Source organism: Tupaia chinensis, unplaced genomic scaffold (genome assembly GCF_000334495.1).
Source record: "Tupaia chinensis unplaced genomic scaffold, TupChi_1.0 Scaffold141372_1, whole genome shotgun sequence".
Classification (NCBI taxonomy): Eukaryota; Metazoa; Chordata; class Mammalia; order Scandentia; family Tupaiidae; genus Tupaia; species Tupaia belangeri.
The window spans coordinates 461,742-489,334 of record NW_006201235.1 but is presented as its reverse complement, the minus strand read 5'-3'; the positions used below and the strand labels follow the sequence as shown (position 1 = coordinate 489,334).

Genomic DNA, 27,593 nt, shown 5'->3' with positions numbered 1-27,593 from the left:
AAAGAAAGAAAGAAAGAAAGAAAGAAAGAAAGAAAAAAAGAAAGAAAAAAAGAAAGTTAAATAAAATAATTATTTAAATAAAATAAAATATAACATCCCTTCCTAATCAAGACTCTCAGCAAAATAGGGTTAGAAGAGGCATTTTTCTTTTTTTAATGATATTTATTATCATTATTCTTTAATTTTGACCAGAGAAAAACAGACAGAGAGAAAGGGAGAGTGAGAAAACAAGCCATCTCTTTTCTGTCCCTATCTCTCCAGTGAGCCCCCTAAAGCAAAAAAACCTCTCTAAAAAATTTTTTTAAAGAAAATCCAAAAGAGGGACCAGCAGTTAGCGTAATGGCTATGTCACCGAACACCCACGTAGCTGACCGCAGTTCAACTCCCAGACCCGGTGGCTTAAACTCATACTGGGTGCGTGTGCGTGCATGCCCAAGATCCCGAGAGGAGAATGGAGGAGAATTGCGATGTGGCCATTCCTCCTGGGGGGTGATTCTCACTTTCTGTCTCTCTATCCCCCTCTGTCTTTCTGGTGACCAAATGCTTCCTATAGCAAAAACCTCCCCAAGAAAAAAAGAATAAATCCAAAAGAATCCATGAAGAAGCTCTTATAAGTGATCAATAAATTCAATAAAGGAGGCCAGCGAGTGGTGTGGTGGTTGAGGCACTAGACTCCCTACATGGCCGATAGTGGTTTGATTCCCAGACCTGGTGGCTTGCTTTCTTATTTTCACTTCTCTATATCTCTCAGTATCCCTCTCTGGTCAAATTAAAATAAATGAATAAATAAGTAAAAATAAATGCATAATTTTAAATAAATAAATACGGACCAGCAGTTAGCGTAATGGCTATGTCGCTGGACTCCCATGTAGTCGACCACGGTTCAAGTCCCGGACCCAGCAGCTTAAAACTCATGCCGGGTGTGTGTGCGTGCGTGCCCAAGATCCCGAGAGGAGAATGGAGGAGAAGGGATTGCGGCGTGGCCATCCCCGCTGGGGGGTGACTTCTCGCTTTCTGTCTCTCTGTCTCTGTCTGTCTGGCGAGCGCACGCGCCCTATAGCAAAAACCTCTCCAAATAAATAAATAAATAAATAAATTCAAGAAAGTATCAGGATACAAAGTCAATATTCAAAACTCTGCAGCATCTTTATACACCAACAATGAACAGATTGAGATGAAATTGAAGAAAGCAATCCCATTTACAATAGCCAGAAAATAAATAAGATGCTTGGGGCTGGCAGGTGACGTGATGGTTGGGGGCACTGGATTCCCATATGGTTGACTGTGGTTCAAGTCCCAGACCTAGTGGCTTGCTTTTTCACTTTACCTTTCTCTCTCTCACTCTATCTTTCTCTGGTTAAATTATAATAAATAAATAAAGTTAAATAAAATAATTATTTTTAAAAAATGAATAAGATGCTTAAGAATAAACCTAACCAAAGAGGTAAAAGACCTCTACAAGAAAAACTATAAAAAACTGAAAAAAGAAATTGAAAATGATAGAAAGAAATGGAAAGACATTTCATGTTCTTAGATGATCAGAATCAATATAATAATGTCAGTTCTACCCTAATTAATTTACATATCCAGTGCAATTCCAATCCAATTGCTAGTGACATTCTTCACAAAAATAGAAAAAACACCAATAAAATTTGTCTAGAATTATAAAAGGCCCATATTACCAAGGCAATACTGTACAAAAAGGATAAAGTAGGAGGCACCTTACTATCTGACTTCAAAATATATTACAAAGAGGTGAAAATCAAAGTTGCATGCTACTGGCACAACAATAGACATATACATCAATGGAACAGAATAGAGAATCCAGACATAAACCCCCAATCATACAGCCAACTGATCTTTGGCAAAGGGTACAAGACAGTGCAGTGAAGAAAAGAAAAGTCTTTTCAGTAAATGGTGCTGGTAGAACTGGATATTGACCTGCAAATGAAACTCGACCCCTATCTCTCACCATTAAAGAAAATCAGCTCAAAATGGATCAAAAATTTAAATGTAAAACCCTCAAACTATAAAACTATTAGTAGAGAGCCAGTAGGTAACATCGTGGTTAAGGCACTGGATCCCACATAGCTGAATCTATGGTTCAAATTCCAGACCTGGCAGCTTGAAAAATATGCAGGCATTTATGCATGCATGCCAAAAATTCCAAGAAAAAAATGGTGACAAAGGGATTATGGTATGACCATCCCCACACACACCTTGTTGGGGCGGGAGTGATTTCTTAACTTTCCCTCTCCCTATGTCTCTCTTTGGCAAACAAATACATCCTACAGTAAAAACTTAAGGAAAAACACACACACACACACTAAGATACCATTTAACCCCAATTAGAATGGTTAGTATAAACAAAGAAATAAAGAGCAAGTGCTGGTAAGGCTGTGGTAAAAAGGGGACCCTCTTACACCATTATGGGAAGGTAAATTTACGCAGCCACTGTGGAAAACAAAATGGAGGTTCCTCAAAAACCTACAAATAGAACTACCATGTGACCCACTAATCCCACTTCTTAGTATTTACCCAAAGGGTAGGAAAACACTCCATTGGAAAGACACTTTCACATTCAGCATTATTCACAATTGCCAAGGCATGGAATCAACCTAAGAGTCCAACAACTGATGACTGGGTTGAAAAACTGTGGCACACATATACTATGGAATATTATTAAACCATAAGAAGCAATGAGACCCTATTGTTTGATTCAACGTGGACGAATATAGAAGACTTAATGTTGAACAAAGTGAGCCAGACTTTGAAAAATACACACTGTACGTCCCTACTCAACATGGATGGAAGGTCTGCACTCTATGGCAGAAATGGATAAATCCAAAGATATGGTAGTAGAGAGGAAAAATGTAGATACCAGAGACTGTACTAGAGGGGAGGAGGTGGAAGATAGTGGGTGGTAGAGGGTGGATGTGGGGTGCAAAGAAAAGAAAAAAATGAAAGCACACGTATTGTATGATTCCAGTGATATGAAATGTCTAGAACAAATAGATAGAGACAAAAAGTGTATTAGTGCTTCCCAAGGTTCTGAGGGATGGAGAAATAGGAAGCGATTGTTCAATGGGTTTCTTATTGAGGTAATAAAATTGTTCTATAATTGAGGTGAAAAAAATTTTTTTACATTTTTAGTTCACTTTCACATAAGTGACCTCATATGACCTTCACAACTCCACCAAATAAGAATTATTAGAATTATTTAAATTATTTTCTCCATTTTACAATAAAATTGAGGCTTCGAGACCAGCAATTGGCATAATGGCTATGTCACTGGTCCCATGTAGTCAGCCACGGTTCAAGTCCTGGACCAGATGGCTTAAACTCGCGCAGGCACGTGTGCGTGCAAGATCCCGAGAGGAGAATGGAGGAGAAGGGATTATGGAATGGCCATCCCCCTTGGGGGGTGATTTCTTGCTTTCTGTCTCTCTGTCTCTTTCTGTCTTTAGTGAGAGCATGCACTCTATAGCAAAAACCTCTTAAAAAAAAAAAATTGAGGCTTCAAGATATTAAGTGACTTACTTGAGGCCACACAGGTAGCGTGTGCCAGAACAGGAATGGAACCCTACTCTGCTGATTCCCACCCTTTGTTCCTTCTCTTATCCCATGTGCCTCAACCCTGATGATGTGTTCTAGCTGCATCATATTCTCATGGATCTGGAGAAAAATTGGTTTTCATTGATACCAAAAGCAATCTTTGTTTGTTTGTTAAAAATTATTTATCTAATTTTGTCATTATTATTATTTTTTAATTTGCTACAGGACATATGCACTCAGAGAGAGAGAGAGAGAGAAAGTGAGAAAGCAAGCCACCAGTCTGGGACTTGAACCGTGGTTGGCCATGTGGCAGTCCAGTACCTTTAATCACCATGCCACCTGCCGGCCTGCCAAAAGCCATCTCAAATATATAAAATGAGTATTTTCAGTTATTATTAAGAATCAGAACAATTTACGTTTGTCTAATGAACTCACACAAGCCTGTCATAACTCAAAGAACCAACCCTTCTAACCTCTGCCTCTAACATTTTTAGTTCTTATAATCCTTGTATCCCCTCTTTAATCACTGTAGTTCTGATTTGGATTTTTTACTTGTTCAGGCTCTGCATAGCCCAGGATCCATCTAATGGACTACTCTCTGGAGCTGTTATCACATGCTTTATTCTTTCTAACCCAGTGATTTTGGGCAATGCCTATAATCTTGGAGGAGTTTTGCTAATAACATGTGAACAATAAAACAGACCACAACCCCCTACTCTGGTGCAACAGGAACTTTCAGAACCAATACAATGTACAGACACAGCTCTCAAAAATCTCACCTAACTCATAATAAAGCCCTCTTGCCAAGAGTTGTAACCGGTCAGAACCTGTCTGGGTGGCAGAAACCTGGTAATGACTGCTGGCTGCTGTTTGGAAGCTACATGCACCAGGAAGCTCCAAGACCTAAAACTGACCCCTCTGCAGAGAGGGAGTGTGGATGCTGGCTGCAGCGTGACCAATCAGAACAGTATTAATTTCTTTTGTTCCTTTTGTTCCCTTCTTTGTTCCCTTCTTTGTTTGTTTGTTTGTTTGTTTCTTTCTTTCTTTCTTTCTTTCTTTCTTTCTTTCTTTCTTTCTTTCTTTCTCTCTCTCTCTCTTTCTTTCTTTCTTTCTTTCTTTCTCTCTCTCTCTCTTTCTTTCTTTCTTTCTTTCTTTCTCTCTCTCTCTCTTTCTTTCTTTCTTTCTTTCTTTCTCTCTCTCTCTCTTTCTTTCTTTCTTTCTTTCTTTCTCTGTTCAGATGATCCTTTATTGAGACGTTTCCCATTGTACTTCTCAACTATTATAGCTTAACTATTATAGCGGGCATTCCACTGTGCCACTGTGGATGTCTGTGATATCATGAGGGTGGCAGCCATCAATATTGCAGCCTACAGACCGGGTTGTCCCAGGATCTCTGTAACAGCTCCAGAGAGTTCTTTAGCTAAAAACTGTGCCTCATCTGTCGAGCTATGTGACAATCTAGTCAAAAGTGATGCTTCCACTGAGTTTAATGTTTTTCTGTCTCTTAGTAGCTCATTAGGGTTTTGATGTTCATGGAAGAGGTAGAAGGTACCAGTTGTTTTTTTTGTTTTGTTTTGTTTTTTGAGAGGTTTTCACTATAGGGTGCATGCGCTCGCCAGACAGAAAGAGAGCGACATAGAGACAGAAAGCGAGAAATCACCCCCCAGAGGGGATGGCCATGCCGCAATCCCTTCTCCTCCATTCTCCTCTCGGGATCTTGGGCACGCACACACACGCGCCCGGCGTGAGTTCTAAGCCACCGGGTCCGGGACACGAACCACGGTCGACTACATGGGAGTCCAGCGACATAGCCATTACGCTAACTGCTGGTTCCCATGGTAGAAGGTACCACTTTAATCTGGGCCTGTCTACTCTGAATAGTCAGCTTCACAATAATCCTCAGACCCTTCCAGTCACTGTTTGCCTTGGCAATGTCATCACCAACCGTTTTTGGAGACAGACCCAGGTGGTCAATTTTAAGAGCCAGGGTAGATTTGGTATAAACTTTGCCACTGGTGCACCTGAGGCATCTCTCTCTCTCTCTCTCTTTTTTTTTTTTTAGAGAGTTTTTGCCGTAGGGCTCATGCACTTGCTAGAGACACACAGAGAGAGAGAGAGAGAGAGGGAGAAAGCAAGAAATCACCTCTGAGGGAGGATGGCCACACCACAATCCCTTCTCCTCCATTCTCTTCTCAGAATTGTGGGCATGTACACATAGGCACCCAGCTTGGCTTTCAAGCCTCCGGGTCTGGGACTTGAACTGCGGTTGGCCATGTGGGACTCCAGTGCCTTAACCACTACACCTCCTGCAGGCTCCTCAACTAATATCTTTGCTCTCATTGGTGTCGAACTTGGTGGCATGGTGGAGGTGGGATGCGTCAAATGACCCTGGATTCAGAACAACTGAAGAAAGTTATTCCTGGGCCTCTTCTGAATTGAAAGCCAAAAGAAAATACCAATTTTAATAACGGATAAATGGGACTGTTGCTTGAGTTGACCAATCAGAACTGCACAAGTTTCGGCCCTTCATTTGCATATATGGGCCTGCCTGAAAATTTGGACAGAAATTATTTCTGTGTAGAAGCCCATTCCCCAAGTCCATTTCTTAGCAGGCCCATACTTTAAGAAGATGTAGGAACTTTGAGAAGAAAGAAATTCATCCAAGTTTATAAGTACTATGGGTGGGGGCCAGCAGATGGTGTAGTGGTTAAGGCACTGGACTCCCACATGGCCAACTGTAGTTTGAGTCCCGGATTTGGCAGCTTGTTTTCTCACTTTCCCTTTCTTTCTTTCTCTCCCTCTCTGTCTATTTATGGTGAGTGCACATGCCCTACAACAAATTAAATAATTATTAAATATAAATAGAATTAAATAAATAATTCTTTTTTAAAAAAAGTACTATTGTGAATTTTGGTCAAAACCATTTCTTGTACTTGGTTTTTCAAACTCACAATAACAAACAATATTTTTAAAAGTCCAACTGGAGTTTCCTTAAGAAAATGTCCAAAAAGAGGGGCCAGCAGATGGTGTGGTGGTTAAGGTGCTAGACACTCCTGCATAGCCAAGCACAGTTCGAGTCCCAGATCTGGTCGCTTGCTTTCTCACTTTTCCTCTCTCTCTGTGTCTCTCTCTGGTCAAATATAAATAAATGAATGGATAAATTAAATTAAATTTTAAAAAGAAAATGTCCAGAAACAATTTCATCTGTGGCCTTGTCAATAATGCATAGCTTGCTGACATGGATACCGAACTTGAGCTGTGAAATACTGTTTTGCTTGACTAAAAATGAAGATTTTCTGCTGAGACTTCTCCCTCCAGATTCGTTTCTAGTGGGTAAGGCTACCTCTGTCATCTTCTCTCCATTTCTCTTTCTCTGTGTCTCCCTGTGTCTTTTAATTTTTGGGGTCTTTTATTCTCTGGGCTCTCAAGTCCCTCCTTTATTGTGTTAATTTGTGCTTTTCCTGATTCCATTTAGGAAAGGCACAAACCCAGGCCCATCTTGAGATGGATACTGAACTTGAGCTGTGAAATGGTTTTCATTTTGTGCTTTTTAAAATTAAAGTCTAAAGGTTTTTAATTATCTTCTTTTTCCTTCTTTTTTATTTTATTTTTTTTTCTTCTTTCCTCTTCTCTAATTCTTTTCCTTTTTTTTCTTTATCTTTATCCTTTGGCTGCTCAGCCTCCACACTCTGAGTGTCTAGACAAACCCAAGTGATCCAAACATCTGAATATGATAAGGGTCAAAATATTCCTCTATTCCCACTTAATCTGATGAACAAAGAGTAAAAACAGAACAGAAAAGATACTGTAGATCACCTCTTCTTGCACACCTCTGAATGCTCAGATTGAACTTCAAGAATTAGGAAGAAACACATCATCCATCAGATGACTAGGAATCACTACAGTGTCACAAGAAATGTTGGAAAGCAAGAAAACACCTCTCCTCCAAGGGAAGAGAATAACTCCTCTTCATTCTCAGACAATACAATGGAACTCATGGAAATGTCAGATAAAGATTTTAGAATATTCATAGTGACAAAGCTAACAGAGATGGAAGAGAAGAGAGACAACAAACTGTAGAAGAGGCAGGAGAAAGGAATCTCAGATGTAGAAGATAGAATCGCTGGCCTAGAAAAATCCACCACGAAGACTGAAAAAATTGCCCCCCAAAATGAGAATAATATACGAGAAATACTAGATACTATCAAATGTTCAAACATCTGGATAATTGGCATCCCAGAAGGTGAACAGACATAAGGGCATTGTGATAATTTAGTCCATGAAATCCTGCAAGAAAACTTTCCAAACCTAGAGAGGCACTCAAAGATCCATCCCAAGAAATACAAAGGACCGCAAATAGAATCAACCCAAGAAGATCTTCTCCAAGACACATTGTAGCCAGATTGACCAAAACCACAGACAAAGACAAGATACTAAGATTGGCAAGAGAGAAACGTCAAGTTACCTGCAAAGGATATCCCATCAGGCTAACAGTGAACCTCTCATAGGAAACAATGAGAGCGAGGAAAGAATGGGAAAATACATTCAAAGTGTTAAGGGAAAAGCAATTTCGACCAAGAGTACTGTACCCAGCAAGATTATCCATCTTATGGGAAGAAACGACAAGAACATTCTCTGATAAAAAAATACCTGAAAGAATTTACTAATACCAGACCAGATCTCCAAGAAGTTTTGAAGGAAATGCTATACCAGTAAAACTAAATATAATATTTTTGCTATAGGGCATGTGCACTTGCCAGAGAGACAGAGAGAGAGAAAGTGAGAAATCACCCCCTCCAGGGGGGGATGGTCATGTCACAATCCCTTCTCCATTCTCCTTTTGGGATTTTGGGCATGCATGCCTATGCACCTGGTGTGAGTTCCAAGCTGCTGGGTCTTGGACTTGAACCATGGTTCATCATGTGTGAGTACAGCACCTTAATCACCTCATCACCTGCTGGCCTCTGGAGTTAAATATTATATCCCAAAATTTAATCAGGAGGATTGGACCACAGCAGAAGATAGATTCAGTACATGAGACAGAACTGGCGAAAGAGCATTTCATGACTTTTGACTAAAACATTGCTGATTTTCTTCTAGGCTTTGTTTTCCAGTTTTAAGGATTTTTGTCCTGTCTTGAGCTGCAGATAGGTTCATGTACCTACTATTTGAACAGAATCCTAACCTGTTTCCTGGCTTTAAGTTTTAAGCAAAGTTCCTTAGCATTTCTTTGATTTATTAAAGCTAAAACTGCTTTCCTTGAAATTAAAAAATATGTTTAAACTACCTATTTAATGACTGTAGTAAGCTTTATAGCATAACTAGGTGCTACTTTATAGTATATTCATTCTATTCAGAGTTTCATGTCTAAAGTCCGGCATATATTCACAGAAATGACTATACCAGCTGAACTTGCTATTGAAAGTAGGTAGATTATTTAAGAAATTTTGTGAATCAATAAAATGTGGAGGAAAAAAGGAATGGAAAACAACTGTAGACATCTGAGATAGTGTGGGAAGAGGTGATGGCAGAGGGTGAGAAATAGGGGGAAAATATATACATATATAATATACATATAGAACACTAGAAATGGAAAATTATTGATGGTAACATGTATGATTAAGCCATTATGCAGTATATTCTGGATGGGAAATCGTATTTTGTATGCTGTGGTGATGCTCAGTGAATGAATGCAAATTAATTAATTTAAAAATTAAAAATTTTAATTAAAAAAAATAAATAATGTATGGCTCTAGATTTACAAAGTGTACTTATAGAGGCCTAGATGGTAAATTACCTCTCTTGCTGCATGCTTGCAAATAATTATGCCAAACTATTAGTATTGCCCCTTTACTTTTTTCTCCCCCATTGAACTGAAAATGTTCTTTTTGTAAGATCCTATCTCTTTTCTTGTATTCAGTGTTTAGCATGTCTGGAATAAAAAAGGTAGTCAGCAATACTAGCTGAATGAACATCGGGTATGGAATAGCATTTTACCTGTGTCCAACTGTGAAAAGAAATGGCGAGGTAGGGAAGCAGGGTTAGGGAGCTTAACATAACAAGCTTGTTTTCCTCTGTCCAGCCTCCAGCTTTTTTTTTTTTCTTTTGAGAGTTTTTTTGGCATAGAGAGTATGTACGCTTGCCAGAGAGAGAGAGAGAGACAGAAAGCAAGAAATCACCCCCAAGATAAATGGCTATGCCGCAATCCCTTTTTCTCCATTCTCTTCTGGGATTTTGGGCACACACATGTACCTGGCGTGAGCTTCAAGCCACCAGATCCTGAACTCAAAACACAAATGACCATGTGGGAGTCCAGCAATATAACCACTATACCATCTGCTGGCCCCATCCAGCTTTAACACAGGGGAGACAGTGACTCCACTAAAAATAAACTCATAATTAAAGTACTTCAGCAATAAATAAGAAAATAATTAGAAGGGCTAGCAGGTGGTGTGGTGGTTAAAGGCGCTGGATTCCCACATGGCCAACTGTGGTTCAAGTTTCAGACCTGGGCTTGTTCTCTCCCTTTCTCTTTCTCTCTTTCTGTCTCTCTCTGGTCAAATTAAAAATAATAATAATAACAAATGGAATTAAATAAATAAATAGCTCTTTAAAAAAAAAAAAAGAAAATAAGGGTCCAGCAGGTGGTATGATGGTTAAAGGTGCTGGACTCCCACGTGGCCAACCACAGTTCAGGTCCCAAACCTGGCAGCTTGCTTTCTCTCTCTCTCTCTATCTCTATCTCTCTCGCTGTCTCTTCTGATCAACTTACAATAATATAATAATAATAAATGAACAAAATATTTTTTTAAAAGAAAATAATTAGAAATAATAAAGTAGAAGAGAAAAATAAAACAAGATGGGGAAAAATGTAAGTTCTTGTTGAAGTTTATGTGACAGGCACTCAGGAATTAATTATACTCTTCTACTTCAGTACACATTTTAAAATTATAACAATAAAAATTGGAAAGAAAGAATGGTTCTTGAAGAGGAAGGAAATTACACAGGAGAAGTCTAAGAGCTTTGTAAGGAAGGAAGTGGTAAAGATTGAGTTACGGCACCTTTTTCATTTTGTTGTGTTCTACTTAGGGTTTCTGCATCCAGTAGCTCAAATCCTTCCCTGCCCCAATACTAATTTCATCTTCTGTTTTCAGAGAGGATACACAAAACACTAGAGGTTTAGAGCTAGGGAGAGAAGTGCGTGAATGGCATTGCTTCAGCTCTGAGTACACACTGGCCCCTTGGCTGAGTCCCAGCAGGCGGAGACTCAGCAGTGGCCAAATACTGTCATAAGAAGAGAATAGAATGTTCTAAGAGATAAGGAAAAGGCAGGAAAGGAGTACATGTCTTAGGAGGGGGACTACTGCTAGATTCCTCTTACCAGGAAAAGATACCAGGAAGGTGGAAAGCACCGTGTCCTCTGTTTATCCTCCCCTACTCCTGGCAATGACTCTGGAGGCAAAGCAGAGGAAGTGGAGTCAGTCTGGCTCGGGAGCAAGGAAGCAGGAGAGACAACAGACGTTGCTCATTTGCATAGGACGACAATGCTCATTTGGGTCATCTTCCCGTCTCCATGGTGGCACACAGGGCCAGTCTTATTGGTAAACACAAGATAAAAATCACCTGAAGACAAAATTCTTGAGGTTCCTTCTCATTAAACTACAAAAATTCTCTCTTATAACTTAGCCACACTGTGCAAGAGTCCACCATTTGAAATACATTTGACATTTGTCTTTTATCCCACTTTCCCCCCTTTTTAAAATGAAATTTCTCCTGAAAGCGCTAACATATTTCATTGTAGTCAATATCAAATTAGTATCATTTCATATCAGAACCATTGCCTCTGGGAGATGAAAAGAGACAACAGTTAGCATTTATAAAGAGTTGATTAAACGCCAGGGAATTACGTTAAGCACTTGCTTTATAAGACCTTATCTGGTTCTAACACTGTGAAGTAACTGGTGTAATATCCCCATTTTATAAACAGAAACAGAACCTTTTTTGTTTCTTTTCCTTTCCCGTCTTACCAGCCTAATGGTTAAGGGAGCTAAATCACACGTGGCAGATCATGCATAAATTCCTGCCCTGCTGGCTTGAAAATACATCAGGAGCTTTTGCACATGTTCCCAACTCTTAACAGGATGGAGAAGTGGAGAGGGTATTGCAGCATGACCATGCCCCATTGAAGAGGTGCTTTCTGTCTCTTTCTCTCTGTCTCTCTCTGGCAAGCACATGCACCATCTGGCAACTAAGGGGAAAAAAAGAAAGAACCTTTAAAAAAATACCCAAGTTCATATAGTTAGTATGTAATGAAATCAGCCCTTGGAACTGAGATCTGTCTATCTCAAAATCTATGTTACTGGAAATTCTTGCATGGACAGGAAATAAGAGTGGAGAAATAAAGATGGACTGTTGGGGCTGGCAGCAGTTCAAGTCCTGGACCTGGTGGCTTGCTTTCTCACTTTCCCTCTCTCTCTCTGTCTCTCTCTCTCTGATCTAACTGAAAAATAAAAACAAAAATAAATAAAGTTAAATAAAATAATTCTTTAAAAAAAAAAAAAAAAAGCAGGCAGGTGGAGTGGCAGTTAGGGGCACTGTACTCCCACATGGCCAACGGCGGTTTGAATCCCAGACCTAGTGACTTGCTTTCTCACTTTCCCTCTCTCTCACTCTCACTCTATCCTTCTCTGGTCAAATTAAAATAAATAAAGTTAAATAAATAATTCTTAAAAAAAAAAAAACTGTCAGAGGAACACCACAGTGAATGATTCTGGGTAATCTCTGAGCCACATGATGGTGCACATGATGGTGCTTGACAGTAGGAGTATGTGATAATTTCTTAAATAAGACCCCTAGGGGCCAGCAGGCAGCATGGTGGTTGAGGTGCTAGACTTCCCATATAGCCAAGCACGGTTCAAGTCCTGGACCTGGTGACTTGCTTTCTCATTTTCCTTCTCTCTCTCTCTCTCTCTCTCTCTGGTGAACTCACGTGAAAAATAGTAATGACAATAAATAAATTAAAAATTTAAAACTTTAAAAAACATAAATAAGACCCCTAAAGCTTATGCAATAACCTCCAGGATAGACAAGTGGGATTACATCTAACTAAGGAAACAAATAAAATAAGGAGACAACCCACAGAATAGGAGTGTCCCCTGTGTTTTCCACCAGTAGTTTTATACTTTGAGGCTTAACATTTACATCTTTGATTCATTTTGAGGGTTTTGGTTCTTTTTAGGTTTCTGCCATAGGGTTGTGGATAGAAGTCTGACTGGTTTTTCCTATTTTTCCAAAATCCTTTCCAGAGGGCCCAAAAGAAGTCACCCCTACAAACATTAACAGACCATTTTGACCCATTGGTAACGGGGTTCTTCCTACATCTTGTCCCTGGCATCCTATTAAAGTAACTTTGTGATGTATATTCAGGCTTCTTACGCTATTAAAGTACATTCCTTTCTGACCTCAGCAACCTTCTTTTTCCAATCATCACCATAGAAACTGTAAAACCCACCTATAACCTGCAAGCCCCTCCTTCCACATGTCCCACCTTTTGGGGCCAGACCACTGGTAAAACTCTTCACTAAATTCCAAACTCTCTCTCTCAAAATAAAAAAGGAACCTCTGTACCTGATCACCCCAAGAGAAAGGCATATTTTGCATCCTCTCTGGGTCTAGGTCACTCAAATTTGTGCTTTGAAATGAACTGCATTGATTATTATTTTTACAGAGTCGATTATTCCCATTGACAGGGCATATACATTCACTAGAAAGAGGCAGAAACAGGGAAAGTGAGAAATCATCCCCCAGAAGTGATGGCCATGTCATAGTCCCTTGTCCTCCATTCCCCTCTTGGGATTTTGGGCACACATGCACACATGCCCTGCATGATTTTCAAGCTGCTGGGTCCAGGACTTGAACCATGATTAGCCATGTGGGAATCCAGTGCCTTAACCACCATGCCACCTGCTGGCTCCTTGAGTTGATTTTTTTTTTAAAATGGTGAGATAGGGTTTATTTCTTGGCAGGTAGAGATCCAGTTCTTCCAGCACTATTTGCTGAGAAGACTTTTCTCTTTCCACTGCATTGTCTTGTGCACTTTGTCAAAAATCAGTTGGATGTGTGTTATGGGGTTTATTTCTGGGATAGCGGCTACTATTTACCAAATGCTTATTTGATTTTATTTAATTCTCAAATAGTACTATTACTTTCAAGTTTTGAGAAAATTTTGCTATTGTACTTCTGAATCATAACTTTATTTTCCAATATGTATTAATAAAGATAAATTAATTAACTTACAATATTTTTTGGTAAGATTAAGATTACTGGGACCAGCAAGTGGCATAGCAGTTACATCACCTGACTCCCACGTTGCTGACAGTGTTTGCATCCTGGACCCTGTTGGCTAGAAAAATCACACTGGGCACGTGTGTATGTGTCTCTGTGTGTGTATGGTGTGTATGCATATGCATGTCCCCAAGATCCCTGGAGGAAAATGGAGAAGGGATTTTGGCATAGCCATCCCCGCTGGAGGGTGATTTCTCACTTTCCCTTTCACTGACTCTCTTTCTCTCTTTCTCCTCCCCCTAACAAGTGTACACACCCTAAGGCAAAACTTAAAAAAAAAGATTGAGATAACTGGGCTGGCAGGTGGGGTAAAGGTTAAGGTGGTTGGCTCCCATGTGACCAACCCTGTGGTCCAAGTCCCAAACCTGGTGGCTTGAAAATCATGCTGGGTGCATGCGCACGTGTGTCCAAAATCCTCAAAGGAGTATGAAAGAGAAGGGACTTCAGCGTAGCCATTGCCCATAGGGAGGGGGCATGATTTTTCACTTTTGCTCTCTCTTTCTTTCTCTCTCTCTCTCTTACACATGCCCTATAGTAAAACTAAAAAATAATAATAATAATGATAAAAATAAGAGATAATAGGTTGAATAACTCAAACTTAGTTTTATTATTAGTTTGCATTTCGTAGCCTTATTCAGAGAAAATGTGTGGTTTTCATCAAGTTTTATGAAAAGTTAAATATAGCTCATAAATCTCCATTTTTACATTTTTACTCCTAGAAACAATCTTGAAAGTACAGCCAATAATTACATTAAAAATATTAATAATAAAAATGAAAATGGTCAAGTAGACACTGGTGCTCCCCTCCTTTTCCCTTTCTGTACAAAAAAAAAAAAAAAAATCACCTGAAGGGAGGAGCAACTAAGTTAAAATTTTATGATGTAGGGGCTTATCTTCTCTTCACAAAACTGTCTGGTTCTCTGGTCAGGTAATGATGATAGTCAAGACAACTAGCAGTCTAAAGAACAGAGGGTTTTTTTCAATATAAAGTGCATATACCCTGAGAAGGATGCCAGAATGACAAGTCAGAATGCTTGTCACTGCCACTGGCAGAATGCTTCTACAGAGCCAAGGAGAGGAATGACTTCACAAAGAGGAACTCAACCTTTTCTGAACTTTCTTGAGGTCAGAGACCAAGTTCACTTGGTTTGACAGACATAGGCACAGAAGTCAGTGTGGAGAGCCAAACTACACTTCTTTGGCATATTTTGAGACAACTAGTCAGAGAGTCTGCAGACACAAGTATTAACTTTTTTTAGAAAGCTAATCTTGGGGCCTGCATGTGGCATGGTGGTCAAGACGCTGGATTCCCATATGGCCGACTGCGGTTCTGGTGGCTTGCTTTCTCACTTCCTCTCTCTCTGACCATGTTAATAATAATAATAGCAATAAATAAAATATATTTTTTTAAAAGTTAATCTTTTGTAAAAAGAAATGTACATCTATTAACATCAGTGAAGTGGAAGTGGGCAGCAGGGGCAAGCGGGACTTTCTTGATGCTGCCCCCTTGACCTTCCTTGGAACAGGAAGAAGGAGATTAGAGATGTGACACTTGGTCCGGAAAGACAAGATTCTTTGCATTGTCTTCTCCCCTCCCCCTTTCTTAGCTTAACTCCAGCCTCCTCTGTCCTGTCCCGTGTGGCACAAACCCTTCAGTCTATTTGGCCTTTGCTTGCATGCCATTCTGCTCCCGTGTGCATATGCATAAATTAGACTAAGTCTGTATTTCTTTTTCCTGTTGATCTGCCTATTGTCAGTGACTTTCAGTGGACCTCAGAAGGCAAATTTCCTTGCCCCAACATTAGCACAGAACAGGTGCCCAATGAGGTTTGGTGAAAGAGGGAAGGAAAGAAAGAATTAAGAAAGAAAGGAGTCATGGGATCCAGGGCAAGACCTAGAGGAGAGCAGGTAAGCTGAGCTCAGGGGAAAAGAAAGAATCCTGGGCTTATCTGAGAGATGTCCTTCTGCCAGGCTCCCAGGTTACAGGCTCTCTGAGAGAGTTTTTCTTGTCTCCGCACACCACTACCACTACCACCACCACCACCACCACCACCACCACTCCCAGCATATAGTTGTTTTGGTCTACCTGGCCAGGTATGCAATCAAAGTTCAACCTTAAAAGATAAGAGCTGGAGAAAAGAAAAAGGAGAAATTTAGAATTCCAAGAAAGACACACTGATAAGTAAGGCATACGTAGATCTTACTGAACTAATAATGACTTTCAGGCCAGCTAGGTGGTATGGTGGTTAAAGCATCCCACGTGCCCAACTCTGAGGTTCAAGTCCTAGACCTGGTGGCTTAGAAAACAGGTCGTGTATGCAATGTGCCCAAAATCCCGAAAGGAGAAGGGATTGTGGTATGGGGAGTCTTTTCTCACTTTTTCTCTCTCTCCAGTGAAGATTAATAATAATAATGATTATAGGTGACATAATGAAAATGCTATGTAAAAAAATATCCTTTTTCTTGAAACTGAGCAGGGAACACCCTAAAAAAGGATGAACTCTGTTTCTCCTTCTGTTGAAGAAAAAAATATAATAATTTTCCAAACAAAAAATTAAGAGCTGAACTAAAACTAAAATGTCTTTTCTAAGGGACTTGGAACAAAGGTTCGCTTACATTGGCTATGAATGAGGGACATAGACTTCTTCTTTTTTTTTTTTTTTTTTTTCTGATTGTAACCAACTTTACTGCATCCCAGAACAAAGTCCAGCAGTGCTTTTCATATGACAAAATCTAGAGGCAAGCAAATGTGACATTTTCACATTTTCACATTTTCAGTCAGATCTAACTCCTTCCAGTTGGGGTAAGAAGTTGTGAACAGACTTGGCAGTGCACAGTAGACACACAGACATTTCTTCCACTTTTGTCAAACTGTCAACATAAAAATTTCAAAGTACAACAAATTCTGCACTCAATGGCACATTAATATAGTTCTTTCTGCATAATTCCTTGCATTCCTCTGTTCTAAATTACTAAGCTCTTAAAACAAAAGTGATTCCTTGAGAGCTTGTGAATTCAGGCGAACAAGACAGTCTACCCTGCCATTAACAGCATTAATGAGCAGGAAATACATCATTTAGTTAGCATTATCCAAGAATCTTTCATTTCTCCTAGAGTAGCCAACAGATTTGAAGAAATTTTTTTTGGTCAAAGGGTATGTGCACAGGCCACCGACTTGAGAGGGGGAAAAAGCACTACCCAATAGGGTGTGGTCATGTGGCAATCTCTTCTATTTTTCCATCCCGTTGGCATTTAGGGCACACACACTCAGGCACCAGTCATGTTTTCTGAGCTGACAGGACTGGGATTCAAACTGCAGTTGGCAGTGCCAGTCCGTGGTATAGAGTTTAGAGAAGGTGGATCCCACATGGCTGACTGCTGTTCAAGTCCTGGACCTGGCGGCCAGAAACACATGCTGGGCACCTGTGTGTACGTGCCCAAGATTCTGAGAGGAGAATGGAGAAGGGATTGCTGCTTGGCTATCTCCTGGGATGTGATTTTCTCACTTTCTCGCTCTCCCTCTCTTGCAGTGTACATGCCCCAAAACAAATTAATTGCTGTCGGCCATGGGGGATCAGCTCCTTTTTTTTTTTTTTTTTGGAGGGGTTTTTGCTATAGGACGCGTGCACTTGCCAGACAGACAGAGACAGAGAGACAGAAAGCGAGAAATCACCCCCAGGGGGGATGGTCACGTCGCAATTCCTTCTCCCCCATTCTCCTCTAGGGATCTTGGGCACACACGCACACGCACCCGGCATGAGTTTTACGCCACCGGGTCCAGGACTCAAACCGTGGTCGACTACATGGGATCCAGCGACATAGCCATTACGCTAACTGCTGGTCCCAGGAATCAGCTCCTTTAACCACTATACAATAGGGCTGACCTGAAGGGATTCTGAAGTCCTCTTTTCCTTTTTACTAACAGTACAGGTAGAGCATCCCTAATCTGAACACCTGAAATGCAAAGTGTTCTAAAATCTGAAACTTTTTGGAACCAGCAGTTAGTGTAATGGCTATGTCACTGGACTCCCACGTAGTCGACCACAGTTCGAGTCCCAGACCCAGTGGCTTAAACTCATGCCGGGCACGTGTGCATGCGTGCCCAAGATCCCAAGAGGAGAACGGAGAAGAAGGGATTGCGGTGTGGCCATCCCCCCTGGGGGATAATTTCCTGCTTTCTGTCTTTCTGTCTCTCTCTGTCTGTCTGGCGACTGCACGCGCCCTATAGCAAAAACCTCTCCAAAAAAAAAAAAAAAAAATCTGAAACTTTTTGAGTGCTGACAGGATCAGAAGTGGAAAATGCCATACCTGACTCATGTGATAAGTTGTAATCAAAATGCCACAATACAAAAATTGTGTATAAAATTACCTTCAGGCTATGTGTTTAAGGTGCACATAAAACCATGAGTCAGAAAAACACATCATTTCTCCATTTTTCTCTCACAATATAGAGCTCATCTGTGATCGTAAAAATGTGATTTTCCCTATCAGTTACCAATGCTGCTTGGTGCTATCTTCTAACCCAATTAAATTCTGACGCTGTCTGCCTGATGGCAGCATCAGTCCCAGACTGAGGGCTCAGTTTCCAAGAATGCCCCTGACTTCAGACACTAGTTACAAGGCCAGGACTTCAAACATCTGCCAACTAGCTTCTAGTTGGGTTTCCAACCACTACCTATCAATTCGATTACTTTACAAGTGTGGCTCATAAACCTCAGGAAACACCATTATGGTTTATTAAAACATATTCTGAAGGATACAGATGAAGAAATGAACAGGATAAGGCATGTGGAAAGGGGCATGAAGTGTCCATGTTCCCTCTGTGCACACCACCCTCCAGGAATCTTCATGTTTTCAGCCATCCAGAAGCTCTCCAAGCCCCGTCTGTGGGTCTTTATGGGGCCTTCACTGCATGGGCATGAAATGCTAACTGACTGGGTGGGGAAAGCCAGCAGACCTGTCTCTCTATAGTAGAAATGTATGCACTAACATGTAAAAATGATTTTCTGGTTATGTTGCTACGTTTAAACAATTTGCCCATAGTAACCAAAAGATAATTTGTCCTGGAAAATGTAGAATAATCAAAAAGTACATGATTACAACTAATTAAAACCACAATAAAAATTAATATTTATTTTTATAGTTTATTATCGATATAACTATTTTAGTTTTGCTAACAAAAATAACTTTTAAAAAAGGTCATCCAGGGACCAGCAGTTAGTGCAATGGCTATGTCGTTGTACTCCCATGTAGTCGACTGCGGTTCGAGTCCCAGACCCAGTGGCTGAAACATGCTGGGCACATGTGCATGCATGCCCAAGATCCTGAGTGGAGACTGGAGGAGAAGGGATTGTGGAATGGCCATCACCCCTGGGACCTCCCTTTCTGTCTCTCTGTCTCTCACAGGGCATGGGCCCACACCAAAAACCCCCAAAAAAAAAAAAAAAAAAAAACTAAAAATGGTCATCTACTTTAAATAGCTATTATTTCTCACGGTTTCCTATTATTTTAAATATATATATGTATGCATATATTTTTAAAAGAATTATTTATTTAATTTATTTATTCATTCATTTATTTTCATTTGACCAGAGAAAGACACACAGAGAAGGAAAGCAAGCAAGCCACCAGGTCCAGGACTCGAACCATGGTTGGCCATGTGGAAGTGTCCAGTGCCTTAACCACCACACTACCTGCTGGCCCTGTATGTCCGTATTTTAACATTTGTCGATTTATCCAGAGAAAGAGAGCAAGGGCACCACAAACAGGGTCCGCACACTAAGATTCCAGCCCTGCCATAGCTAGCTAGGATCCCAGGCATGCATGCACCCCAGGTGCACAGGGAGACCTCAGGACGCCAGCCCAGGCCCTTGCACCCTAAGTGCAGCATACAGCAGAGCTCCATGTCAATGCTGTGCCACTGGAGCTGGTCCTAAGTATGTTCTGACAATTATCTTCAAGGTAAAAAAACAGGGCTGACTCGATGAGACCCATTCATGATAGAATAAGTGAAATCTATCTGAAATCTCTATAATCCCAAACTTTGTTTATAGAGAATACAGTCTGCAGCATAGCATTAAAAGAAAATCACTTTAAGTATGTTCTTAATTTGTAAAAGACTTATGTAAAAATAACCTGAATTCAAATTTTTTTAAAGCAGACAACTTTTTTTAAAGAATTATTTTAGTTAACTTTATTTATTTATTTATTTATTTAGAGGGACAGAGTGAGAGAGAGAGATAATGAGTTGCTGCCATGTGGTTTGGATTCCAGGTTTATATGCCAGCAGGGAGGGTCCCACCTGTCAGGAAGCACCTTGCCCCACTCTACTGTCATGTATCTATATGTCCTGAATTATGTCTACTCAACCTTTTGGTCTTTTTCTAATTAAATCCCATTGTAAAGGGCCATGAAGTCTTTGAGAAAAAGATCTACATGTCTAAGGGTAAAGGAATATGGTAACTAGGGGAGAAGAGAGGAATTGTCAGGAGCCACATAGCACAGTGGCTCTCTTGGGGGTGGGGGCTGCCCTATCTGCCTATAAATAGGGTCTAACTCTTGTCTCAGAGGTAGAGAGGACAACTGTGAGCACCAGAGACTGCATAGGGATCTGGAGATGGGGGAATAAGAGAGGATAAGGAACAAAAATGTTTAACACACACAGGAATGAAGGTAAATGCAGCAAATTTGTTGTGGAATGTATTAAGAGTGAGTAAAAACAGACTTTGCCAATATTATATGCATACATATATATCTCAAATGTGGCATTCTGTGTTAAAAATGAAGAATATGGTATTATCCTTGATTTGATTATAGCGCACTGAACACATGCTTTAACAAATCCATGTCATGGGACCAGCAGATGGAGTAATGGCTATGCCACTGGATGCCCATGCGGTCAACTATGGTTCAAGTCCTGGACCTGGCAGCTTAAAACTCATGCCAAGTGCATGTGTGTGCATGCCCAAGATTCCAAGAGGAGAATGGAGAGGAAGGGATTGCAGCATGGCCATCCCCCCAGGGGTGATTTCTCACTTTCAGTCTGTCTCTCTAGAGAACTGATGCACTCTGTAATAAGTTTCTCTAAAAGAAGTCCATATTGTGTCCCACAAAGATGTACACCAACAAAGATGTACAACGAAATGTAAATAAGAAATACAAGATAAAATAGAAAAAAGCAACATACACACATTTTTTAAGAATTATTTTATTTAACTTTATTTTATTATTATTATTTTCCAGTTTGATCAGAGAGAGACAGAGAAGGAAGAAAGGGAAAGTAAGAAAGCAAACCACCACCAGGTCAGGGACTTGAACTGTGGTCAGCCATGTGGGAGTCCAAAACCTTTAACTACCATGCCACCTGCCAACCCCCATCATACACATTTTTTAAAGAATTATTTATTTAGGTTTATTTATTTATTTATTTATTTATTGAAGAGTTTTTTGCTATAGGGTGCATGCGCTCACCAGAAAGAGAGAGACAGACAGAAAGCGAGAAATCACCCCTACCCCCCTAGGCACGGCCACAATCCCTTCTCCTCTATTCTCTTGGAATCCTGGGTACGCACGCACATGCACCCAGCATGAGTTTAAGCCACCGGGTCTGGGACTTGAACCACAGTTGACTACAAGGGAATCCAGGGACATAGCCATCACTCCAACTACTGGTCCTATATACATATATTTTTAAATTATTATTATTATCACTCTTTTATTTGCCACAGAGCATGTGCACTCACCAGAGAGAGACAGAGAGACAGAGACAGAGACAAGGAAGGCAAGAAGGTAAGCCACCAGGTCTAGGACTCAAACTGTGGTAGGCCATGTGTGAGTTCAGCACTTTAACTACTTACTGCCCTCGCCACAAGTGCATTTTTTAAAATATATTTTTTATTTACCTTTGTTTATTTATTTATTTTAATTTGACCAGAGGTCAGAGTGAGAGAAAGAGAGAGAGAGTGAAAGTGAGAACGCAAGCCACCAGGTCCAGGTCTCAAACCATGGTCAGCCATGGGGTAGTCCAACACCCTTTGCCACCACACCACCTGCTGACCCCTACACATTTTATTTTTAAGGCAACAGCAAGGACTCTACTTTTTTACCCATCTAGCCTCTCGCACTTCACCAAACACCCTGCTTCATGGGGCCCAGCAAAGCAATGCCCCTACACACCACATTTCTTTTTATTTTCTTTTCTTTAATTTTATGTATTATTATCATAATCTTTTTATATTACACTGAATCACATATATCTTTACAGTGTATTACATTTCTTTTTCCAGAAGGAATACCTTGCATATCAGTCAAGACAAAGACATTACTATCTATATCATCATCATCAAATAACTTTTCATCATTTTTCCCTGATTATTATTATTCTCATTATTTTTTAAAGAACTATTTATTTCATTTTATTTATTCATTCTTTTCTTTCTTTCTTTCTTTCTTTCTTTCTTTCTTTCTTTCTTTCTTTCTTTCTTTCTTTCTTTCTTTCTTTCTTTCTTAATCTGACCAGAGCAAGACCAAGAGAGAGAGAAAGTGAGAAAGCAAGCCACCAGGTCCGGGATTCAAACCATGGTTGGCCATGTGGGAGTGTCCAGTGCCTTAACCACCATGACACCTGCTGGTCCCATATTCTCAGTATTTTTTAAACATTTAATCACTATATATCATTTTGCTTATAAAAAGAATTTACCTGACATGAAATACTTCTCAGATCAGTCCAGTCGAGAATACTATACACGTTATCATCAACAGGTACTAAATCATTTCTGTGTTCCACTAATGTCATACCTCTCTACTTGTTCTCTTGCTATCTTTCTCCATACTCTTCCCTTCTCCTGCCCCATTCCACACTGTCTTCAGCATTGCTAACTGTTTTCACTACTTTTATGGCCTCCAGTATTCCGATCTCTACCATAAAGTGTGGATAGTCAGTACATAGTAAGTGGATACATACAGTAGCTTTCTTTCATATCCTGGCTTGCTTCACTGAGCAACCACATTTCTTAACAGTGTTCTCATGCATGTCACCAGCCCCATAAACCTCTTCCGCACAAACACTTTCCTCAGAAAGTACCGCCCACACAAAACACACCCTCTTAAACTGCTGTCCCAGAACAAATGGGTTCACTCCTGAGCGCACTTCTTTGCCGGACTTCCACCCACTAGCCACTCCTTTCTGAAAGTTCCTGTGTACCCTAACCCCCACCTACCCTCTCTGAGTTCCTTCCCCAGAAATAGGCCTAGGTGCAAACTGAATTCCTCCTTCTGTAAAGCTGAAGATTTCTCCGTTGTTAAGCTAAAAGGTTGCTTTTCCCTGACTGACAAAGCAATGCATTGCTTCCACTTTGGTCTGGAATCAGTCACTACTGCCTGCCCTGGCTCCCCAAGGCTCCAACTCCACCCTGCAAAGCAAAAATGGACACGTATGGATATGTAATTATTGTAGCACGAAAGTGTAGTGTAACACTCCACCCTCCTTTCACATGACTTAGAGTGCTGGGAAAGTACTGCTGTTTTTCAAGCTTTTGTCAACAAATCCTAGTGTTTCCGATGATATGATTTAAAAAGAATTTTAGAGATTGTACAATGATTTCTCTCTATGGCTTTGTCAGTCATCCAGCTCTTGCTTCAACTCTTGAAGAACATAACTGGGGCTGGCAGGTTCAAGTCTTGGACCTGACAGCTTGCTTTCTCTCTCTTTTTCTCTCTGGTCAAATTAAAAAGCAATAAATAAAATTAAATGAATAATTCTTTTTAAAAAACACATAATTCAATGTTCTTCCTAGTATTGAATAAAATTTGTCTTTTGTCCTAGTCCTAACTCTTCAAAGATACCTATAATGAAGTTGATTCTTTCATATAAACAATGTTCAAAAATAATAAAAGACAAGCTTTCCCAGGCGGCTGCCGAAGATGGCGGAGGGGCAGGTCCTGGTGCTCCAAGGCCAAGGCCATCTCCTGGGCTGCCTGGCAGCACCGTGGCCAAGCAGGTGCTGCTGGGCCACGAGGTGGTGGTTGTGCGCTGTGAAAGCATCAACATTTCTGGCAATTTTTACATTAACAAGTTAAAGTACCTGGCCTTCCTCCGTAAGTAGATGAACACCAATCCACCCTGTGGCCCCGACCACTTCCGGACCCCAGCCGCGTCTCCTGGTGGACTGTCCGAGGCATGCCGCCCCACAAGACCAAACGCGGCCAGGCTGCACGGGACCGCCTCAAGGTGTTCGACGGGATCCAGCCACCCTATGATAAGAAAAAGGATGGTGGTGGCTGCTGCTCTCAAGGTCATACGACTGAAGCCTGCAAGGAAGTTTGCCTACCTTGGGCGCCTGGCTCACGAGGTCAGCTGGAAGTACCAGGCAGTGACGGCCACTCTGGAGGAGAAGAGGAAGGACAAGGCCAAAATGCACTACCGGAAAAAGAAACAGGCTGAAAAGAATGTGGAGAAGAAAATCGGCAAATACACAGAGGTCCTCAAGACCCAAAGACTCCTGGTCTGAGCCCAATAAAGACTGTTTATGCCTAAAAATAAACAAACAATAAAGAAAAGACAAGAGCCTGACAGTGGCACAGTGGTCATCCAACACTCTCTAAGACTCCCACATGGGGAGATTGCCTGTCTAGAGATCTCCCTGAATACCTCGGGCATGTGCCTATTCACGATCTGGGGCTAACCGAAGCTGAGTGGATGGTGGCATGAAGACCCTGCTGGTGCCTCTGTCAGTCACTCACGAAAGAAAGAGCTTTTTACAAAAGAACAATACCTCTTGTTCTCCAATTTGCCACCTCTGGTCTTTCATATTTGATCTATACAATCGATGCATTTCCTCACTTTTCTCCCCTAGTCACTATATGTAGATACAAAAATATGGAGGCAAAAGTCCTCAATCCAAGTCCTGGCTTAGTTATTTCTTTGCTATGCGATGTTGAAAAAGCCAGGTAAACTTCTCTAAGCCTCTTTTTCTTTTTTTTAATCTGAAAAACTAAAATGAGAATAATAGCAATGATACTTGAGCAAGGGTCTCAATAATGATCAAAATTTAAAGGACAAAAAAAATGGAAAACCTGTCACAGACTGTAAAGCACGTAACATGCTACCTGCTGTGGTTATTCACATCCACATTCAATCTCATCATGAGTACCTTCTTCTCTCCTATCATAGACGAAGGCCTTTTCTACTTGGCCCTTTTGGTAAAATTTGGCTATTTCTGTTGGGTCTCAGAATCAGAATTTTCCACGGTACAGGCTTCTGCTTAAGAGAAGCCGGATTCTGCGTGGAGACTGCAGTTTGAATTCCTGGCCCTGTCAGCTTGAAACACGCAAGGTACAAGGGAGTGCCCACGCTCTGATGGACTGAAGGAAGGGGACTGTGGAGTGACTAGACCTTGTGGATGCTTGTTTTTTTCTTTCTCTCTTTCTTCTTCCCTCTCTCATACACACACTATATCATGAATAAAGAAAAACCAAAAATTTTTGGAGATTTTTTTTTTCTATAGGGTGCATGTGCTTGCCAGAGAGACAGAGAGAGAGAAAGAGACAGAAAGCAAGATATCACTCACCCAGGGGGGATGGCCATACCACAACCCCTTTTCCTCCATTCTCCTCTAGAGATTTTGGGTACACGCAAACACATGCCCAGCGTGAGTGAGTTTTAAGCCACTGGGTTCAATACTTGAACTGTAGTCAACTACATGGCAGTGCAGTGACATAACCATTAGGCCATTTGCTTCTCCCAAGACAAACCAATTTTTTTTTTTAATTTTTTTTTGGAGAGGTTTTTCACTATAGGGCGCGTGCGCTCACCAGACAGACAGAGAGAGACAGAGAGACAGAAAGCGAGAAATCACCCCCCAGGGGGGATGGTCACGCCGCAATCCCTTCTCCTCCATTCTCCTCTCGGGATCTTGGGCACGCACACACACGCACCTGGCATGAGTTTTAAGCCACCGGGTCCGGGACATGAACCGCGGTCGACTACGTGGGAGTCCAGCGAAATAGCCCTTACGCTAACTGCTGGTTCCCAAAACAAACCAAATTTTGAATGATTCTTTTGTAATGATAATGGATGACAAGTAAATCAGTCTATTTATAAAGACAATAGTCTAGCCTAGGCCTTTTAAAAATGTGTCAACATTATTGTTATAACTTCCCTCTGTCCTGGCCATTTCTGCACACTGAAGTAGTTTTATAATTGCTTCCATTGGTCAGGAGCTCAAAGTTTGGCTTTGTCCAAATGTACCCCAATGTCCAGAACCTCTGGGGTCACTAAGATGGATTTTAACACAGAGCTTTTGTGGAGGAAGAGATGAATTCTCTCTAAAAAGACATTTTACTCTAGAGGAACCACCTTACAGAATTGTCTCTCTCTCCTATCTCTGCAGCCCTCTTCTAGACAGCTGTTAAGTCTAACCAAGCTTCCCATGTGCACTCATTTCCTTCCATCATCAGGGTCCACATTACATGCACAGTTGCAAGTGTATAAGCAAGCCATAGGGTACTGTATCCGTCATCTCCTAAAGATACCCTTTAACTCCCAGTGTTACAAGCCAGCTTGTCTTCTCCCTCATTGCATACCGGAGTCCCAGTTGGCTTCTTTCCATTTCAAGTTATCTCCCATCACTTAAAAGAAAAAAAGTCCTTTCCCTGAATCCACATCCTTCCTCCAGCAACCACTCCCTTATAATAGCAAAATTTCTCAAGCGGTTTGTACATGGCATCTTCACTTCCCCATCTCTCATTCTTTCTGGTGTGTACTCTAGTGAAGGAACCATCCTTGTCAGTCCACTGAAACCGTCAAGAGCAGCAGAGACCTCGATCACTCATTCACATTCACGTTCTCCACTTGCCCTACAAGGAAGGCATCCTATTTCCTTGTTTTCCTCAGAGTTAACTAATAGCTCCTTCTCAGATTCCTTTGCTGGATCCTTCTCCTCATGCTGACCTCTGTTCCTAAGTGATATCATCTGTATCACCTGTTTTAAATGCTAACTACAGGGGATGGCAGGTAGCATGGTGGTTAAGGGTGCTGGACTCCCACGTGGCTGACAACAGTTCAAGTCTCATACCTGGTGGTTTACTTTCTTTTTCTTTTTTTTGTAAATAATTATTTAATTTAATTTGTTTATTTTCATTTCGACCAGAGAAGGACAGAGCAAGAGAGAGAGAGAGAGGGAGAGCGAAAGTGAGAAAGCAAGCCACCAGGTCTGGCACTCAAACCACGGTCAGCCATGTGGAAGTCCAGCACCCTTCACCACCACACCACCTGCCAACATCTGACGGTTTACTTTCTCACTTTCCCTCTCTCTCTTCTCTCTCTATCTCTTCTCTCTCTTTCTCATCCAATTAATAAAGTAATTATTTTTAAAAATGCTAACTACAGGCTAATGATATGCACATTTGTGTATCTAGCTTCAGTCTCTTCTGGGTTCCAGATTCATACATCCGGCTACATACTCCACATGTCCATAGGGAGGTCTTTCTTTATCGTCAAACTTGACAGCTATAAAAACAAACTTTTTTTTTAAAGAGATTTTTGCTGTAGGGAATGTGCACTTGCCAGAGAGACAGAGACAGAAAGCAAGAAATCACCTCCACGTGGGATGACTACACAGCATTCCCTTCTCCATTCCTCAGGATTTTGGGCACACACGCACACATGCACGGTGTGAGTTTTAAGCCACCAAGTC

At 40.9% G+C, this 27,593-nt stretch overlaps 1 pseudogene; it reads left to right on the top strand.

Moving 5' to 3' along the window:
• The first annotated feature begins 23,820 nt into the window (after positions 1–23,820).
• On the top strand, positions 23,821–24,409 carry LOC102476996 (60S ribosomal protein L13a pseudogene; annotated as a pseudogene).
• Positions 24,410–27,593: the final 3,184 nt, after the last annotated feature.